Source organism: Columba livia, chromosome 5 (assembly GCF_036013475.1).
Source record: "Columba livia isolate bColLiv1 breed racing homer chromosome 5, bColLiv1.pat.W.v2, whole genome shotgun sequence".
Lineage (NCBI taxonomy): Eukaryota > Metazoa > Chordata > Aves > Columbiformes > Columbidae > Columba > Columba livia.
In genome coordinates this window covers 27,794,996-27,815,391 of record NC_088606.1, presented here as the reverse complement: position 1 = coordinate 27,815,391, position 20,396 = coordinate 27,794,996, and positions in this window count along the sequence as shown.

The following is a 20,396-nucleotide window of genomic DNA, read 5'->3' as shown; positions in this document are numbered from 1 at the left end:
TTTTTTTAAACTCTCAGTTCTATGAAGTTCTCTACAAAATGCTTGATGATTTTGAATATTTCTGTGATTGCTTGCCTTTTAGTTGTATTTTAAGAGAAGTTTTATACTCTGCTCCACATTTTTCACCTGAGCTATTTGGCTATTAATGTAAAGTTTTATATCAGATTAGGCGGGGTGTTGAGGTAATTCGTACATTTACATGTGTTCTCTTCTTGCCCTGATATTGGAAGGCTTATAACATTATTGTTCTGTGGGGAAAATAAGATCTTAATATTTGCTCAGGTTTGTATAAGGATATATGACAAAAGTTGAAGAAAAAACTTGTGCTGTGCTTCCCAGAGCATTCCTTTAGACTGATTTATTTGAGGTCCAGGTAGTAAATTTAATGGACATCTACTATAATAACACAGCTCTGAAGCTAACATTTATTTAGGGGAAGAGATTCTATATGCAGTGTACTTCAAGAGTTTGGCTGTTGTTACCAACCTGGTTTGGGCAGTGCCAGGAACAATGTTGGGGCCAATAGACAAAGTCCATCAACAAGAATGTCACTGGGAAGCAATTCACATTGCTCCTTCAAAGGTTCTGGGTTAGGAGAAAAGAGGAGACCGCAAAAAAGCATTTTTGTTTTGCTGCAATTGAAGAGGTTTCACCCTCAGCAGCAAAAAGGGAGATGATGGAGTTGTGAGGGAGGAGACACTGGGGAGACAGGGCAGATTACCAGGCATTTTTAGCTGTTGGGTTGACATGCGTCTTCTTGGGAGTATGCCAAGCTAATCCAATCTAGCTCCTTCATTCCTCCTCTATGCTATTCCTATATTTGCTTTAATTAGTCCAGAATTCTCTTTGATTTTTTGAGACCTTTGGGGAAGGCCTCATAAATCATCAGAAACTGGGATTGCTGGATTTTTTTTTCTTTTTGCTTTACAGTTAAAGGCTCTTGAATGTGTATTTTTCAAGTTCATTGTAGTAAAGGAGACGCAATTCTGTGTTTGGTGGTTAGTAGAAGTTAATGCTAACCTTATGTGATAACTGAGTTGAGGAGATTCAAATGTACTGTGAATTGTTGACTTCACAAAGCTTCCTCAATTTCCATTTGTGCCTCCAAATTTCAGTTTCCCTTATGTCAGACAGCGTAGTATAGGTGATAAGATGCAGCCACCCTTGCTTCTGGTTTTGGGTGGGTTATCTGAGAATTCTGTATGGTTTTGTGTAACAGTAGAACAAATGCTGATGGCACATTTGGAAAGGTCTCTGTCATTCCAAGTGGCAGCTGAGTTTCTGAAACTTCCCAGGACCTTCCTTCCTGATTCTCCAGTTGTATAACAGCTTGGAATTTGGGTAGGCTGAAGTCATCATGTACTTTGCCATAAAACATAATGCACTGATAGGTTGTTCTTGATCAGCTTTGATTTTGTATAGAAAACTTCACTAATGACTTCTTGAACAGAACAAATTAAAAGGAAGGTGACAATTGGGGAGCCATGTGACTAAAGTATTTAGTATTAAGACTCCCTGCAACACTTTTTAATTCGACGTTTTGGAGCTTGTATGTGGCTGTATATCTCGGTGGTTCTAAGAGCAGTGGGTGCTCGTTCATACCTTATGCTTTTGCAATGCAGAACATCCCGTCTTGTGTTCAGAGTTAATGAAATAAGCTGTCTACAATATGTTACCTGGCAATGTTGCATCTTTTTTTTAATAAGCAAAGTTAAAAGTGCAGCAACTGAAATGCCATTTTTGCTAGTGTTTTGTCCTGTAGTGCAGACTCATGGTTCTGTTTTCGTACTAATGGTGGGGATTTTTCTCAGTCAAAGCTTTTTGTTGTTTAAGATAAGGCAGCTCTGCAGGTGGGGATACCTGACCGCATGGGAAAACCCCGTGTGTTACACTCACACGTGATCACATTCCTCACACCCTGGAGCTCACAGCACCTGCAATCAAACTGCACCAGCTGCGGCTGCTGTGGGGCTGTGCCTGCTATCACCTGCAGTTCCAGACCTGGCACTGGTGGAGGAACTAGAGCGTGCATGGTACCATCCCAGCGCTGATGGTTTGGGTAGAGCTTATCGAGAGCGATACCAGACTTGGGCTCGATCCATGTGTGTGGTTTGTTGTGCCAGTGCTGGGAACCCTGGTAGATGCAGTTACAGTGAATGTAAGAGCAGTTAAGCAGGAATAGGATCAAGTCTTATTTGCATACTAGGCCCAGGTCAGTGTTATCTGTACTAAACTCAGACTGGGTCTGCACAGGCTTGTAACTGTGTCTGTTACATTCCTAGTACTCTTTATTCGTGCTGTAGAGTGTAAGGATGTAAATGGCAAGTACATGCAGCCAGCTTAGGTAAATCAGTATTTATTGGACTCTGTGAAGAGCATCTGGATTTCTTATGAGTAACCCCCACGGCCTAAGGGGGCCCAGAAGTAGTAAAGGCATGTGTTAGAGACAGAAATAGCTCAACAGAAGTAGTCTGTGGGTCCTCAGGAGCTGTCTGTCTATTCATCCTGGAAACAAAAGGTGTTAAGGCCGACAGTAATTAACCTCTCTGGGATTTCAGATACTTCTCAAGTGTAAGGTGCTGCTGAATCAACTTGTAACACACAATCCTAGACCATAACTTTTCACTGTAAAGCCTCTGGTGATGACAATGTAAGCACAGAGAGGTAGATGGGGAGTTCAGGTGGAGTGAGTACAAGTAGGTACATTACAGCAATTTTAATGACATGGCATAAGACGCTGCATTCTTCTCTACCTCTTCTGTCCCATTTCTCGTTACACCTATGTCCAGGTGTACCAAATAAGAAATACTTTGGTTCAGTGCATGTGGTTGGAAGTGAGATGGAAGAACTTGAGTTTTAAGTTGCTGGCAGCTGAAGGAAAAAAAAAAAAACCCGCACTTTTATTTTTCTCCCCTGGCACAGAAAAAGGCTGCTCTTTGGAGTTCTGCAAAACAGCAGCCGTGTTGGCTCACGAGATCAAGTCTTGTGAAGCATTTTCCTGACAATATTCATGTTTTTTTTCTAGAAAAACCCCTACGCTACCAGGGTAATAACGGTAGGTGCATTGTTTTTCATTTTGTAATCAGTTTTCTTTTTTTTCCAATGGGAAGTTCTTAAGTTGTCATAGCTTGTTCCAGCCAGTTCTTGCTAGTAACAATATGTTCTGTTCTTGTTTTGCTGTAACCCAAACTATTTGGAAACAATGCAAGACATCCTGTAGTTCAGGATCCGTTGGAACAGTGAACTTAAACCTCTCATGGCCAAACTAAAACAAGGATCATCACATGCTTATGCAAAGCTGCTTAAAATAGCGTGTGAATTTTGTTTGTTTATCATGGATCTCCCATTTAAAAAACAAAACACTTTCTCCTGTCCTTTGTACTATGTCCATACAAATAAACTTACATTTCTTAAATGACTGTCAAAAACTTCAGTAACTAACAGTATATGTTGCTGTTCACCAAGCTTTTCTCAGCATAGTAATATTTTCTCTAGTCTTCTCTGTGCCAGCATCATCTATGCAAATTTTGTGCCACGATGTTAAATATAGAAACTGTAATGGACTTGGCTGTAAACCTGGTGAATAAATAGACCCAGCATATCACTAAGTCCAAATTGGCTAACTGTGCTTAGCAGAACTGAGTGACCTATGAAGGAGTGTGTGCTTCCATTTTTTGGGTTAGTATTTTTCTCCTCGTCCTTGCTGGAACGTGTCAGCCACAGCTGAGCTTCCCGGCGCAGCAGATGCACCGCACGGCCTTGCTGTGCAGCTCCTTGTGGCTGGGCTGATCTGTACATTGAACCACCAGCCTCTGGAGTAAAGTTCCCTAGCTAAGGCTTTAGTGATGTAGTGTGCAGTACAGATTGGGACACACAAGCCAAACTGTCATTTTTTGGCTAGTAAATGATATGTTAGTTTTCTCTCCCAGAAAACTGCCTCTTGTGACACCCACTGGCACAGAGAGCTGTGAACATGAGGTATTTAATCCTCGATGGGATTCCTTAAACTAGAAAGCAACACACTCTCAAGTTAGAGAGTCAGACTTGTTAGCTGTGGATGGAGAAACATGGTGTGAATGTGCATGGACTGGGATTGCATGCTCGGGAGTAGGGATGTGTTTCAGTGACACCTGATGTTGCTGTGATGTTCACAGGTGCGCCTGCTCTCCTCCCTGGTTTGATCCCAGCTGTGTCCGCCCTCTTCCTTCAGCCAGCACTGATGCTGATTTGCATTTGTAACGAGCCATTCTGTTTACTAAACTGATGGAAACCGTTGCTTTGGTTCAGTTCTCTGTTGGATTAGTGACCTGGACCAGCTCACTGCAGGATCAGATTGTCCATAGTGCTGGTGTAGAGGAGGGCAGAGAGAAAAGGAGGTTGCACCACCTCTTTTTAAGCTGCTGTGGAAACAACAGCCTGCGTTACCAGAGGAATGTGAGTATCCATGGCTCATTCTCCTCTTGACTAGTCTTTCACTTACATGATGACACCTGGCCCACCAAAGTGGAGTTTGCCTGTCAGCAGGTGACACAAGCCTTCATCTGAGCAGCACCAACACTACCTACCGCTTTCTGGTCTGAAGAATGTTTCTTTGGGGATGGTGCTATTACAGCAGCTCTGCCCCAGTGCCTCTGCTCCTGTACCCATAGTGTAGTCCAGCAATTTCCAGATCTACCCAGGGAACCTGATTTGGAAACTAGTCTTGGTTTAAAAAAAAAAAATTAAAGAATTTAAAAATCCAGAGAAGTAGCATTAACTGGCTTTGGACACTGGTTTAACCTTGATCCTCGTCCTGCACTAGTAGTACCAGCACAGGGGGCAGTGCAGGACAGGATCCCTAAGCTGGTTAAACTAGTGGTGCATCTGGTAGGAGCAGCAGGCAAAATCCTCCCTTGTGAACACATGTTTTCCTCAGGCAGAGGGGAGATACCAGTTCTCTCAGTCCATTGAAGCCTCTTTTCTGGAATCTGACGGGAGGCTGGCATGGCTGGGCAGGCAGGGGGCTCTCTGCGCAGCGCAGGTTTAGGAAGGGTCAAGAAAACCTGCAGCACGTTGTCTGCCAGCGGGGACAGCTGTCTTGGACTGGGTTGTACCACAAGTGGGATCGGCGGCATTTCTTTTGTTCCCTTTTCCATCTGTGTCCCTTAAACCACTTGTAGTTGTGCATACCTTTAGGGTGTTGTGAAGAAATGTATTTGCATTGAATGTTAGCCTAGTTTCAGCTAACAGTATTTGGAAACGCCTGGCTGACAGGAAAAAAAAACAAAATTCTCACCTAAGGATGTGGTGAACCTTGAAAATAGGCTGCAGGGTTAGCTTAGGTACTCGCTGCCCCGGAGGTGACAGGACGTGCCTCTGAGGAGGCTGGGGAGTGGTTGCTGCCACGGCTGTGAGCAGAAGGGACGGCAGAGAAAGGAGGATTTTTGGTGAAGACCGGGAAGGCAGCCCGGCCTGCTGCGAGGTAGTGGCAAGTTGCCTGAACCCTCAGTCTCCTCTGCCCTGTGGGTGTCTGCACACATGAAATGCTTGTTAAATTCTTGTTAGAAGATTGGGTGATGATATTCCCTGTTCTTATCTCCAGAAGTTTCCATTACTAACCTCTCTTACCTAGCAACAAACCAAGTAAATAAAGTATAAATCAGTGTACAATTAGCTTTATAAGTGCAAAAATAGTTATATCCCTTGGGTGACAACACTATTCACCAGCAGCATTTTTTTAACTTTCTTTTCCTACGTTGAGTACTTTGCACTCACACCTACATCTTTTGCACTCCAATGCAGCAAACAGACCTGAGCTCTTGTGTAGGTAGTTCAACAGGGGACATCTGCCTGAAGTGCAGTAGTGGTTGATAAATTCGAAGGCAACAGTTGCAGAGATGGGCTGCAAAATAAGTCTGTAGAGGGGGAAAAACAATCCAGATGTTGTGAATGTCCTGACATCCAGGCAAGGGTTTTGAGGGTTTTTATGGTCTGAAAAAGGGCATAAGGTTGTCTAGAAAAGGAAGATAGCAAAAAGAATTAGTACTAAGTAGCATTACAAGAGCTCTTTATTACAGGAATGAACTAACAGAGGTCCTTCCCTTCAATTTGAAGAGGGGGATTTAGTTATTAATAGAGACAAAGAGGACACAATGGAATTTTCTGCTCTTTGATGCTTGACCTATCGACAAATGAAAGCACATGCAATCTATTCTGCAGGAGGATGACTGAGAAACTGCTGCTGCTGAAGCACATATTTGCAAAATGATGTTACAGCCCTTATTTCAAATGCAGATAGTAATGAGCATGTGATGCTTTCCCACCTGGGTAGCAAATCAAACATATACCATCGCAATACATGAACCCTTGAGCTTTGTAACAGGAACTAAGGTGTGTGGACAGATACAAGCTTTAATCCAGCTCTGCCAGAAGTGCGGAGCTCTCAAAAGTGCTGCCAACGCCAAGGCCAAGGCGAGCTGCAAGTGCAGAGCGGGCAAAGGGGCTTGTTTCAGCTTCTGGACTCAGGTTTGTGACGTTTGGCTCTTTGCATGAACAGTCCAGGGTGCAGGTCCATAGTGTCTCTACCAGATCTAGGTGGGAAGCAGCTGCCTTCAGTCACGGCACGGTCCCACGCCATCCCTTGTGCCAGCAGTGGCATCTGTGTCACCATGAGCTGAGCCAGCACAGGGAGCCCATCTGGGCCAGTACTTGTCCCTGCTTCACTGCTGGAGTAACTTTAGTCTGGCTCAGCTCACACTTCACCACACGGTTGCATGAGTTCCAGTGCTTGTAGCTGGGAGCGGATAAGAAGATCTTGTGGAAAGAGGGTGAGCAGGACCCAGTTCAGCACAGGCTCATGTTTTGCCATCCTATCAGAGTGCAAAAAGCACACCCCTCGGTTGGGCGTTGCCACGGTTATATTGTGTTGGTATTTTAAAGCATTTTGAGATGTATCGTTTCCTAGGAGAATAAACAATTGCTCTTTGCCAACTTCACACACATCGCTAGCTTGGGGCACTCCAGCAGTAAAAGTGCAATCCTCCAGACTGTACTGCAGCCTACTCGGCAGGTACCTCATGTGTACACAGCCAGACAAAGCTTGTGAAACTCCTTATGCATGTGCTTCTTTCAGTTTTGCGTAAAACAGGCTGTTGTAAGGGCTGGATTTAAGAGCTGTGGTTACTGCCTGGAGTCGTTCCTGCTGCTGAAGGGCTCGGGCTCCCTCCCTCTGCTCCTGACAAATACCGTGGAGCTGCTGAGACAGGTTAGCTGTGCTGGCTAATATGTTGATGCCTGCTCTCCCATAATGTTCTGCCTCTGATTTGCCTTCGAAAGTTTTGGTTAAAATAAATAAATAAAATAAATCAAAAACCTTGAAGTACACCTATGCTGAAAAATATGCATCTAACACAACTCAAGTGTTTGCAATGACTGTGAACAAAACTCAGGCACTCAGTTTTGCACATCCATTGATTTTTAGAGCTGGGAAGGAAACCAGTGTTGCCCTCAGCAGCAGGGTCATGCGAGGACAGAGGAGCTGGAAAGGAAACCAGCCCCAACACCCCCATGCTCTCGCGAGCCTTGTGCCACAGGCTGTGGGAGAGGATTCAGCACAGCGATTAAATATAGTTGTGGCAGAACCTGCTTGGTGTGTTTTGACTGGATCTGTGCTTTAAAATTTTGGTTAAAAATACCCTTGCATGATGCATTCTCACCAACAACAGCGACCGCCTCCTGCCAGGTGCTGCCCACCGGCCCTGCTGCAGGAGATTCCCTGGGCAGGGGGGTCAGCCAGCACCTCGGGGGCTTCGGAGGAGCCCTCTGCCACCCTCAACAGCAAGAAACATTGCCACCTTTCTCTCTTTTCTCTTCTTAATCATAAGTTATGGTTATTATGACCATTTTTAATATGTTTAGAGAGTGGTCTTGTGCAAACTAACCAACTTCTATAAACTCCTCTAATTTTCAGGTGTCTTAAAAACCTCATATGCCCAGGTCACAGGCATACTTTTTGATCTGAGAGAAGGGATCAGTGTTCTTTTTTGGAGACAAAAATGGCAAGTTCTGCAGAAAGTAAGTTATACAATACCAGGATAAGGATAGTTTGAAATTTGTCAAATTGGTGCTTGTCCTAGTCCTGTCCCCTTCAACTTCCATAGGCTTAGCAGTTAATTATTCTTCTACTAAACTGTAAACAGCAGAAAAATTTCAAGGCAATTTTCCCCACCCCCAGCTGCTCCGAGGCCCACCCTGAGAGAAGCAGTGAAAACCTGTGCTTGTTTTTGTTGGTACCACACCTACGGCACAGGGCTCCACCCTGGAGGGAATTCCCACGCTCGGTAATTGCACCCCAGCAGTACAGCCAAATTTTCAACAGTCCCAGGACAGAACTTCTTGGCAGACCCTGTAAACAAAGTAGAAATCTATACAAATGTGCACGACCCCCTCAGACTCCTCTCCCCTTCTGAAGATTTTCTCTGCCAGTGCCTTTGAATTTCTTGCAGCTGAACCAAATGGTATCTGCACAGTGCAGAGAGATATCATGGCCTTTGCAGCTGAGGCAGTGTGTTCTTTCCTCTTTTTCTTCTTTGCTTTGCTTTCTTCTTTCTTTTCTTTCTTCCTTTCTTTTTCCCTTCTCCCTTCTCCTCCCATTCCCTCCCCTCCTTTCTTTTTAATTTTTTTTATTATTTTTTTTTTTTAATAAACAGTGAATAGCAGAGTTTCATCTGCTAGGACTAGAATGGTCTGGTCTATGCCTTTATCTCTTTTGGTAGATAGGCAGTGACATCTTTTCACCCAGAGGCTGTAGGTCAAACCTGATTGTGCTTGAAACACTACAATGCAGATAATGGCTTCACAGCAAAATTCCCTGCTGGGTTAGCTCCTGCATCTGAGTGCTTAAATTTGGGGGTTGTTCTCTTTGACAAGCTTGGTAAAGAGGCCTGCTAGGACCAAATTAAAAGACAAATTAGAGGGTGTGAGCAGCGAGGAGTTGCAGGCTGTGTGGCGACAGTGCAGCTTATCTGTGCCCAGGCACGTACGCACCCCACCCCACGCTCCCCTCCGTGCCACAGAGTGTGACACGCTGTCCCCCGCCCCCCGCACAGGCACCTGGTTTGGGAGGACACCCACGGATCCCAGCTGCCCTGTGGCAGGGTGGGACAGGAGATGCTGGGAAGGACTGGGGGATGCGATGCTGGCTGCGCGGGAGAAGCTGCAGGCTGGCGGGGCGCGGGTGCGGATGGAGCTCGTGGGTCACGCGTCAGCCCCAGCCCTGCCAGCAGCGTTTTGTGGTGTCAGCAGCTCCGCAAGTAAATGGGGCAGGAGGTCACTTGTGCGCTTTTTGTGCAAGTCCCAGCGTTCAGTGTCCTGGCTGCTCTGCATGGGCCTGGCAGATGTCTGCCCTGGGCTGCCTGGGGTGGGGGAACTGCCACAGTTTCCACTGACACCTGAGTTACTGGCTCAGCAAGGAGAAAACCCCCCTCCTGGTTTCCCTGTTCCCAGACGTCTCCTCCATTCAAAAGTACCATGTATAAAGAGAATGTCGCAGTCTGGGAAACCCCTGTCTTGCACTGTTTCCTTCCTCTTTTCTTCTTCCTAAAATGCAGTGGGTTTGTCGTTACCCAATCCCACAGTGTCCTCTGAGCACGCAGAGGAGAGAGTGCGCCAGCGTCCCAGCCAGAGTGAGCACTGCGTGCTGCTCCATTCGTGACAGTCTCTGCAGACTCACCTCCAGGGGAGACCCCTCTGGTATGAGGAGGGAGGGATCCTCCTTTTATCCCCAACCGTTTTGTCAGGAGAATAGATAGTGCTTCCAACCACAGGCAGGTTTTAAAAAATGCAAACTTTCTAACATTTTTTGGCCAGAGTGTTCCTGATTTTAAGCAGATAAGGAGCAAGGGAAAACAGACCTGGCATGCAAATGGAGGAGATGCTGTGCAACTAGCACTGAGTTTTTAAATTTAGTAGAAATATATTTTTCATGAAGAGGAAAATCCCTTCAAATCCCTCAAGCCTGATTAGTCAGCTACAGGGACTGGAGAATTAGGAGCTATGAACACACTGGACCACAAGCCTTGGTTCTTCTCCCACTGCTATCAGCAGGATAGGGACCAGGCATTACCATGGACTGTGTGAAATACTTGAAGTGTATTTGCTCTTCTTCTGGAGATCAGGGGCTATTTACTGGCTGCTGAAGGGAAGCTGGTTTAGCCACAATGCCCCATTACCTTCCTCTAGAAATCCCCGTGAGGAGAAGCTGAGTAAGCTGACGCAGTGGATGCTGAGGCCAGAGCAATGCTTTCCTCCTAAAGCAGCTGTTGCCACACGCAAACTAGCAGGGAAAGAGAAAAAAAAAAAAAAAAAAAAAGACAACCAAACAACAAATCACAGAAAAAAAGAAAGGAAGGGAAAATGTGTCCCTCTGACTCTCTACACTCAGTGGAAATCAGGCCCTGACAGTGTTTTCCACTGGAATCACTATGAAAGTAGGTAAGAAGAACCCTAGGGAACTTGGTATTAACCAGAAAATGGCATAACTTGTGGTGCTGTGGGGGATTTTCCGCCCACCTGCCCAGGGACACCTCGGTGTGGTGAGTCATGGGAGCATCCCCACCCCAGCTGGGCACCTTGGTCCCAGCTTGGACCCGAGAGCGGCGGCGGACGCTGCGTGCCTGCGTGAGGGAAGTGAGAAACGCTTTAATACGGCCTGTCAGGTGTGCGCTGTGTTTGCTTTGGTTGGGGTGATTCCCCGGAAAACCGCAGTCCAGGCCAAATGGGCGCTCAGCGGCAGTGCTGGCACAGCTCCATCGCTGCAGCCTTCCATGGGAGCCGTGACAGCAGCCTTGCCCTCTGCTCCTGCAGCAGCCAGGCACCTCTAAGGGAAACTAAGAGTGTGAGGACAGAAAGATGATCCCCCTAGCTGCTCCTGAGCCCACCAGAAAGCCCTGCCTTCTCCCCAGCGTGTCCTGTCAGGGACTCTCCCTGGGGGGCATGGAAAAGCATCTTCCTTCCAAACCCAACAACAGGAGTTCTTCTTTGCAAGTTACCACAGGAAACACTCCGCTTTCTGAGCAAAAACACTAAAAAATAAGCATCTGTGTGGCACACCCATTTGCACTGAAATCCAGTACATCCAGCTAGAAATTGCAATCGCTTGATCCAGGGGTAATTTTGCTTTAAGGTTAATGATTTCAGGCAATGTCTTCATCTGTATTTCTTTGCCCTGATCTGCTTTGGTTGCCTGACAGTTTCCTTCCCCATCACTCAGAGTTTCTGCAAGTTTCTTTCTGCCTTCAACCCTGGCCCTCACTGAGAGCTTTTCCTGGGTTCTTGCAGATGTTGCAGGTAATGTCCTATGGTTACCATCCAAACTAGGGTTTGTATGGCTGCCCCAAGGCAATTAATTCCACAGTGGCATCTGCTTTTTGCTTCTCCAAAGTGGGATCCTCTCCCACTTCAGGGTTTGGATCTTTCCTTTCACAGCTCTTCTGCAGTGCCTGTGCTTAGTGCAGCACGTCACCAGTTACAATGACTTCAAGGCAAATCCACCCTGGAGCTCTCTGGCATCGACAGCTCAGCTGTGACATAAAGCATCCATGAAGTAGAGAAGAAAGGTGATCTCAAACACGTACCTCACCGGTTTAGCTCATTAGACTGGAAGTGGCGAAACCCTCCTTGATGAGCGGCAGCAGGTCACGAGAGCTGAGTCACCAAGACACCTATCTGTCAGCAGGTGATCTGGGAAATGTCAGACATCTCTCAGGGGACCTGCACATGTGATGGCACGTGCCACTCACATCGCAGATGTTCAAACAGATCAGATTTAACTGAGTATGTTACTGAGGTGACGGAGGGTAGCTCTTACACCATGATCAACACAAGAAGCGAAGGGACTCCTGCATACAGCACGGTACAGATACTTTTACTTTCAACACTGGTTTTGTTTATACAGCCTGGGTGTAGGCAGGAACCCCACCAAAACAAGTTTGCAAAAGGAACATTTCATTTGTGGAAGGAACCTGGAATTTCCCAAGGTGAGAGCAGCGAGTATAACTGATTGCGTTTCCATCGAGCAGCTGGCATCCTTTCCAGCATCCCACCTCAACCTCCCCCTCGCTGGGGCCTGAGAAGGGCTCTGGCTCTCCTGCCTGATGGACACCCCTGGAGTTCGGTGCCCGTCTACCTGGTGCCAGGCCTGCTTTCAAGGTGAGCCCTCATACATGAGCAGAGGCAACGCCTACCTGCCAGGACAGCCATGCCACTCGTTCCCCCTCCTCCCTGATGCACAGTGTCCTGGGGGACTGCAGGACCTGGAGACTGATGCTGCCAGTTGCCATGGTGAAGCACTGAGATCCAACAGACTCTTCCGATTTTCTCTGTTTCTCCATTTCAATAGGGCACACATTTGGTTGTACAAGTGGCAGTTTCTCATGTGTTCAAATCCACTTCCCTGGTGTCCTCCTGACCTTGGCTGCTCCCTTGAGGAGGGCCCTCTCCTATGTCTGTTCTGCTCTGTGCTCCCAGGTGTTTGCGGGCCATCCTACTGGCTTCTCCTGCTCATTCCCATGATAAGCCTCTGTCTTTTTATACAGAAAGTGTACAGACTTCATCTGTCCATTCCTCTGGGCCCAGCAAAATCCTCTTTGCCTGCTGCTAGGCAGGGATGCTGCTGCTGCTCACCCTGGTAATTTGGTGTATTTCTAGGAGGGGTTTCCTGCACGCATCAAGCCACAATGACTTTTCTTTCTCTTGACCCAGCTCTGGAAGAGATTTTCAGTCTCCTTGCTCTCACCTACCCCTCCCACTGGAGGTCACTCCCCCTCAGATGGCTGGTGGGGTAATTAGAGTGTGGTTCCCTGTGTTTGCTTTGGGCAAAATGATACAGGTTAATTGAAACTCAGTTAAGCCACCCTTGCTGGTTCTCTCTGAACTGAACTAGGGGAAAGCCCATGCAATCCTCTCTGCCAGCCATGATGTGGGTACTGCAGTGGCCAGGCACACCAGGGTCATCAGCTCTTCTATGAGCGAAGTTGGGGCTGAAGCAAGCCCTGTCCTGGTGTTGCACTTCTCCACGAGGGGCTGAAAACAACAAACCAGACCTGTGCTAAACAGAGCTGATAGTCATCTGGAAACACTGAATACATGTTCTGCCTGAAGATCTGCCTTTCTTAACACCCAGACTCTTGACTCAGCTGGGGCTGGCTGTTTCCTAGGGCCTGGTGTGAACACCACAGCCCTTTCACAGCCTTCCTGTTTCCCTCCTGAAATATTCCAGACATACCAGTCTCCCAGGTGAACATAACAAACTCGTACTTAGGGCACCCACCGGAGAAATGAGTTTCTTGCCCCTCAGCCCAAGGGCAGCCAGGCACATCTCCGCAGAACAGAAGCCCCAGCCCCTGGGCACGAGAGTGAGAAGAGGGGACATGCGTTTTCCTCTCCTTCCAAATGCCAGGGATTCGGGGCAGTGGTGTAGGGTCGAGAGCAGACTGTGAGATTAGGGTGCTTGGCCAGGAGGGAGGGAAGATCTAGCAGTCCTTCCTTCCAGGAGGGTGCAGGTGATGTCCAGCAAAGATTCCTCAGGTAAGACATGCACCCACGCAGACCCCTGGCTGTTCAAAGGATTCCAAGCTAAGCAGAGCCACTGGTGAGTTGTACACATTGCAGGAGGCAGGGAGCTTTCCAGATAGCAGTCTGGGATACAGGCTTTCACAGACTACCAGCATCCTGATTTAGGGTCTTAAATCTCTTCTAGGCTCCATGCCAAAGTGCTGATTTCCACTATGCTACTGGAGATCAAATAGTTTTTCCTGAAGCTGGGATTAAATAGCTGCTGTATTTCTGTGGCACTTGAGATTACACTTCTGTAGGCACTGCAATATCAGCTCCAGCTGAGACTGGATTATGCTGTTCTTAATTTTCCTGTTGCTGGGTAGTTAAGACAGTCACTGCTATGGGCAGAAGCACCTCCCTGCACAGGTCTGCACTACTAGTTGCTTGGGAGCCCAAGCGATGGCAAGGTTATACCCCAGCGTTTCCACCATTGGTCATGACTGAAGACAACACACCGGACTGGAAAGACCTCTGGGCTGGGGATTGCAGTGGCCTTCTTAAGTGTCAAACTCAGTCTGTTGCTCAACTAGCTGTTTTCTTCATGTAACCCAGTGTCCCTGACACAGCTCAAAATAGCTTGGCTAGCAAATATTAATTAATTGCAGTGTGGCGAGTAATGTGAGCAGCTCCCTTGGTGGCTCCGCATGCACCCAAGGCTGATCATCCCCCAGCACAATTTACAGGTTTGTTCAACTCTGAGGACGAGGCCTCTGTATTGCAGTATAAGAAAACATGAGCTCAGATTGCCCCAAGCACAGCTTTGATTCTCACGTTGCGCAAGTGCTCAGCAAGCGCGTGCAGCTACTGCAGCGCCTGCCAGAGAGACATGCTGGGACTGACAGGGAAGAATGACCTTGGAAGCTGTCACGATGTCCTGGATGCTGAGGATGTTGTTGCAAAATCAACTGCTGGGGGCTCCCCTGCTCATGTAGATTCTGGCACCACCTTCCTGCAGAGTTGTCTATGTTAGCCAATAGCTACTGCCAGATCCTTTAGCAAAGCGTCTAGGAATGGCCTGGTTTATTGCCTTCAAGCTGTTAAATCTAGTAAAAAATAAATTAAAAAAAAAAAAAAGAAAAGAGAAAAGAAAAGAAAAAGCCAGAGTTCAGTGAGCTGAGAAACCTACTTTGCACAGGAGCTCATGTGGCCACAGTGTTGGCTGTCAGAAGCCATAACTGGCCACAGCTGGCAGCTCCAGTGGGCTGGGAGGAAGAGGAGGAGCATTGGGATGGAAACAGCAGAAGCAAACCCTGGAAGCTGTGTCTCCTCACAGGTAGCTCTGCAATCTGGGTGGCTGCCTGTCTCCAAGCACTGGCATTACTATGTGACTGGAGATTCCCAGCTTTACAGGCCATTTGGGTTTGGATGGTTGCAGACCTGTGACAGCAGAAAATCGAGCTGTGCCAAAGTGAATGACAAGCTACTCCACGTGCAGCTCTGGCTGCTGAATTGGTGGCACGTTTCTGTCCAAGCCACGGCTCAGACCAGCCAGGAATGCTGACAGCCTGCCGGCACGTGTGCGTGGGCATGTGGAAGGGTCCAACAGGGCAGTGCACAGCCCCAGCCTTGGCGAGCGATCTGCAGAGGAGAATTCCTCTGACCTTTTCCCTGGAGGACATCTGCTGAGCACAGACCAGTTACACAATTATCTGAAGCCTCCCTGGACGTGCTCACTTTTCACTTGGAAATTTTGTCTGTGCTGAAGCTGAGGACTTTGGCTGGCTGACATGGAGCAACCTCGGCAAAGCAGCAGCTGTGACCAGTCACCTGAGTGTTAGGAAATCCTGGACTCTCAATTGCACAAGTGCCGCTGAAGTGCCCTGGCTGTGCTGCGTAGATCCCCTTGTGTGCTGGACATCCCACGTGTGCAACCTACTGAGCTTACCACACGCACGCAGCTTCTCTCAGCGCATGTGCCTTTATTTCAGGACAGGAAACCCTGAACAGAAATAGGGCAACCCCTGCCTACCGAAGCAGCTTGCTGGGGTTTCTCCATAGCAATGCACTGGGGGTTTTGTTGTTGTTTTCTTTGTTTGGTTTGTTTTGTTCTTCAGCAAACCATGACCCAGCTTGCTTGCAATGAGTTGCATGCTTTTCCTTGCCTCAGAACCCAAGCCTACCGCTCAGATCCAGCCCTTTTGGGCAGCTTGTAGAGATAGACCCTGCAGCATGCTGGGCTGCAGAGGCCAGGGCTGCAGCTCCCGGATGCTTTGGCAGGGAGCCACGGCTGACGTGCTGGGCTGCCTGCCCTACAAGACCTTAGCGTTTAGTCAGGCAGGAGCAGGCTGAAGCAGTGGAGGGAGTACTAGTGTGGAGTTCAGCTCCCGGCTCTTCGGAGGAGTGTTACCTAAGCCCTGCTCAAAGTACATCTAGATAAAACATGCTGGATTCTTCTTGCAAGATATCTATTTCTCTGCTGCACCCATGGGGAATTGTGGTTATTTATTTTCCAGTAGAAGATAGAGGGGGCAAAACATTCCAGCTGTTTCCCCCCTGCTATGCAGAAAGGGTTTCTGCTGCCCGGTGTTGCGGTGCCTCAGAGCGAGTCTCCCTCAGCTACCCCGCTGCGGGAAAGGGACAGTCTGCAAAGCCCCAGGGTGTGCTCCTTCCTCGGCATCTCGGATCGGGGGGATGAAAGGAGAGGCCACAGAGGCCATGGAGAGAACTTTAAAAAGCACAGCTCTGCCATGACCTCTGATCCCGATTCACCACCTTCTCCCTGCCATGCTGGCCAGCCTTGGCGTTCCCCTTTGCTCGCATAGGCAGCTCCTTGCTCCCTGTCCTGGGCACCAGACCTGCTCAGGGGACTCTGGTAAGCAGGCAGGCTTGTAAGAGTGAGGTGATGCCATGGCTATGATTGCCACACTGAGGCCTTTCTGTACGCACAGAAAAGTCCTCTGTAAGGAGGAACTGGCTTGTTTGGAAAATATCCTGCAGTTCACTCTGCCAGCTGGTCCTGGAAAACTGCTCTGCGTGGCTCTGCACTCGCTGAGATGTGGTAAACAAATCTCCAAGGAGTAGCCTGAAAGAGAGACGGACTTTTTCAGTACTACAGTTAAGTGCAGGGGAGAAGCACACAGCAGGGACCCGGGATGGGGAGGAAACAGGAAGATCTGTCACTGCTTTATGCATTTTACTCTCAGAGCAGCAATCATATTCTCCGTTTCCCTTATAAGAAAGAAAAGACAAAGATGATTCATGTCCCATTCCCCAGTTCAGCCTTAAAGCAGCATTACTGTGACTAAGGTCCTCGCTGCCTCATTTCTTTCTCCATCTGATGCTGAGAAGATGGTAGCAGGGCGGGCTGTGATTAAGTGGAATTTCTCGATGTTGAAAGACGTATGAGAATCGTCCCAGTGATTAATAAAATGACTTGAGGGGCCATAGGAAAATCTGATCCTGTAATTTTTTTTTTTTTCTGAAGAGCGTGAACCTTTGAAAGTCCTGTATGTGAAAGCTTAAGAGATCAGTATTTGCATAGAGTGCCTGTGCCAGCAGGGCTGAGCAAAGGTGAAACCCGACGGCACGGCAGGGCCCTTGCCCAGCAAGAAATCCTCCTGAATTTCCACGTAGCTCTGGTTACTGGACTCCACAGCCTTTTACGTTACTGTCACAGAGGCACCCTGAAGTTAGTTAGGGGACAACAGGGTCCAAAACAAACTTTTATTCGTTAAAAAAAGGTACAGCAGATTGACCAGTGGAAGATGGGGTTTTAACTCTCCAAAGTGACTTGAATACAGGTTCAAATATCAGCTGAGGTAATTATTAAAGGTGCAGCAACTAATACCACTAGAGATCCACAGTGTGCATACACGTGGCTTCACCGAAAACAATGCCAGAGCCATCCCTGAGTCAGGGAAAAGTATACACTTGCCTGAATCTGGCAAGGAATTATTAAAGAAAATACATGTGCTTATATTGAAGCATGGATTAAATACACGTGCTTATATTGAAGCACGGAGTAAGCACTCACCTACAGGTGGAGATGAGGCAAACGGGGGAGCCCTCCTGTCCCGGGAGGGCTCTTGGCCACAGCATCTTGGCTGTGCCAGCAAACATCAAAGTGGGTATATTCGCAGCTGGCAGCACCAACTGTTTTAACACTGTAAGCACTGGTTTTACGAGTCTATGTTCTTGGTGGCTCTGCAGAGGAGGGGACCGGTAGCACATATTCTCTAGGCAGCTCCACAAACACCTATTTAAAAGCAGTCCCTGCCCTAGGGAGTTACAGCCCAAAGCCGAGGCAGGGACTCTGCAGGCCACAAGCCCAGTGTGGGCTCTGACTCCATGTCCTACAGCAGCATTTTGTGTTTGCTGGTTTGCAGTGCCCTAAGGTGCACGTGTCACCTGCCCGGGTGAGAAGCAGCAGAGCTGCACAGGGTGGCAGTGGCTTTGCCCCAGTCACACACATGGTGATCAGCAGAGACGGAGCCAGCTCCAGTCTTCGCCAGCCTGTGCCACTAGTGTTTCCAGAAGGTGCTTTTAAGGAGAGGTGATGTTTTACTCTTTGTTCTAGGTTCTGTTAAGGCTGAGCCCTCCTATGCTGCAGCTTAAATCACCAATTATCTGTACCTCAGTTCCCCCACTGGGGGCTTACAGCATTCGTACTACAAGTATTTTGAGAGGCTAATACTACATTCGGTCACTGATGTTATTGCAATTCCTGATTTAAATTGCTGGCTGTCTGCTAGCAAAAACATTTCCTTCCCTCTGCCTCATTCCTTTGGTATTGATCAGCCTGTTCTGTGCTGGCTTCTCGCAGTGAGGTTTCCTCCCAGGACATCTGCAGCCCCGGTTGGCAGATGCTGGAAGGACACAGCTCTCACGGAGGCCCCTCCTGGGGACTCTCAAAACTGTGCCAGAGGCAAATCTGACATTGCACGTGAGATCTGTGAGGTGCTGTGCAGGGACAGAGGGCCCAACAGGTTGCCAGTTAGTGAAAACAAGATAGTCCAGGTTTATGCAGGAGCAAGTTCATTAGGTGCACGATTACAGCTGTGCAAGAAATAATTTAGCTGTCAGCAGTAGGAGGGAGTGAGACACTGATGTAGCTGCCACACTACATCTGAGAAGAATCATCCTATCTGCAGCTTGATGCAGCTCATGCCATATGTACACAGTTCAAATCATTTCCTCTTTCTTCTACATTTCTTGTAATGCCAAAGGCAGCTGTGCGTGTCAAGCTCTCACTTTTAAGAGCAGATCTTCAGTACATGTTTTTATCACGTCTGAGTAGGAGCCAAAAAACTCCCAAACTGATGTTGATGGGATAAAGGGATTTACTTCCCATCCTGGAGACCAGTCTGTCATTGCAGCAAGATCGGTGTCAATCATAAATCACAACCATGCAGCCCCCTTATCACTGTGCTCAGGGACTGCAGAGCTGAGCAGGTTCCCTGCTGAGGCCTCGGTGCCTTGCAGATATTTGCATTTACCATCACTGTTTCTTTTTCCCACCACTGCTTCGGGAAAAAAAAAAAAAAAGGTAAAATGAAATCCCATGCAAAGCAGCTCAGTCACTCTGCACCAGCTTGCACTTTCCTTTCTGAAGAGCTCTTGCTGGCTTCAGTGGGGTTTTGACGGCACATGGTGCTTCTCTGCTTTAACTCTTTGAAGCGTGACATTCGCAGTGCTTGTTCTTGTTTTGAAGCTTGCTTGCTTCTGATTGTCGTCCACTGTTTACATCCACGGTGGGTAAGTTATGCCCCTGAACTCTGAATTTCCATATGCTGGTGGCAGATTGATGAGGTTAACCGGGACTGTGCTCTGCACACTTCACTGATCTCGTACATCTGGTCTTCGACTTCCTCCTGTGGTTTGCTGAAGCAGGTCTCCAACAGCTAATGGGCTATGGCTTGGAGCGCTGCAGGGAGGGGGACACCTCCTGCTCCAACCACGGGCTCTGATGTCAGGAGCACTTGTGCCCCATGGCCTGCCCTGGATGCGTATCAAGTTGCCACCAGGAGCAAACAGCAACAGACTTGTGTGTGTCGCAGCACTGCTCTTTGGGCTAAGGGGTGATGAAACATGATAAAAGAGTCTGGCCTGTCATTAGGACATACTTGCCTTTTAGTTCACCCTCAAAATCCCCCTTTGCCATGGGGCCCAGCAATGCTGCATCCTTCTTCACCTCTGTACTCGGTCAGGGCCAGTCCCAACATGGGGCAGATGCTCTTGGTCTCCCTGCAGTGCCAGCGGGTGGATGTGGGGGAAGGGACACCGAGGGACAGGATCACTTGTGCTGTACCAGCACCCTGTGCAGCAGCAACATCTTCACCTGCACACCCCAGCTCGGGACGGGAGCTTGCCACTGCCTGAAGGGAGCCTGCTCCCAAATTATGTCCTTGCTGTCCTCCGAGACAGGACTCAGATGCTCTGGGGATTGGTGATGAAGATGATATTTCATGTGTCATTAAACAAAATGATTAGCAAGGCTACACGGTGTTGTCTTTATTCTGTGCTTACAAGGAATATGCTATTTCTATTGGCAGCATTCAAGGGCCCAGCTGTAAACTCAGTGAAGCGGAATAGCTGCAGAGATATTTTTCTTAAGGTGATGTTGGGAAGCCATATGCGGCAGCGTTTCATGACGAACATGCTTACAACGCAAGGGACTTGCCTCCAGGAAGAGGATACACCAAGCTGCGTTTGCTTTATTGCTGAATGAAAGCATCTGTGTGGGAAATACCTAACACTCCCTGGGTCATGTGCGTTGGCTTCATGCCTTGGGTTGAATCAGTCTCCAGACATGTTCTAAGTCATGAGCAAAATGTCCGGCAGCAGGACACTAGTAGGTGTCAGGA